At 40.6% G+C, this 805-nt stretch overlaps 1 non-coding gene across 1 annotated transcript; it reads right to left on the bottom strand.

Annotated features, from left to right (window-relative positions):
- Nucleotides 1–428: 428 nt before the first annotated feature.
- TRNAS-GCU (transfer RNA serine (anticodon GCU)) lies at nucleotides 429–510 on the bottom strand. Its single transcript has one exon. It is a non-coding gene; the product is annotated as a tRNA-Ser (tRNA).
- Nucleotides 511–805: the final 295 nt, after the last annotated feature.

Genomic DNA, 805 nt, shown 5'->3' with positions numbered 1-805 from the left:
TAAGAAGTGTGAATGTAATACAACAAATTGCTGGAATTATGAAGTGTTATTTTACCATAATTTGGAATGCTCAGATGTCTGCTGGCTGAGTCACCCTTAAAAATTAACCCCTAAAAACAAAGTTTTTCACTATAAATCCTTTATATGCGTGGCGGCTAGAGTCCTCTCGTCCTCTTGCTTGAGATGGCTGCCACCTATGGGTCAGATGATTGCCTGCCACCATTAAGCAATTGGTAATTACATATAAAAAAAAAGTAAAATTTAGGAAATTTTTTCGCGAAAATTGATAGTCACGCACAACGAGTCTGTGTGCAAAATGTCAGCTCGATTGGATCACGGGAAGTTGGTAAAAAAACGACCGAAAGATTTGCACGGTCGTAAGCGCGCAAGCAAGCAAGTGAACTTAATATAAAGGATTTAAAAAATCGCGACTAAGGTGGGATTCGAACCCATGCGTGCAGAGCACAATGGATTAGCAGACCATCGCCTTAACCACTCGGCCACCTCGTCTCACGCACTCACACACGCAAGCACATTCAACCAGAACCAGGGTGAAGACTTGCACGCACATACATACAAACAGACCCCCCCACAAACACACAGTCATACCATTATTTTTTCTTAAAAAGTGTAACATTTTGGAATTTTTTTTCACGAAAATTAATTGTCACGCACAACGAGTCTGTGGAAAATTCAGTTCGATTGGATCACGGGAAGTGTGTTAAAAACGACCGAAAGATTTGCACGGTCGTAAGCAAGCAAGCAAGCAAACTTAATATTAAGGATTTAAAAAGAGCTGAGCTCA

Source organism: Lampetra planeri, chromosome 38, assembly GCF_965212315.1.
Source record: "Lampetra planeri chromosome 38, kcLamPlan1.2.h2, whole genome shotgun sequence".
Taxonomy (NCBI): domain Eukaryota; kingdom Metazoa; phylum Chordata; class Hyperoartia; order Petromyzontiformes; family Petromyzontidae; genus Lampetra; species Lampetra planeri.
Note: the sequence above shows the minus strand (reverse complement) of the source record. Positions and strands in the feature narration are given on the sequence as shown.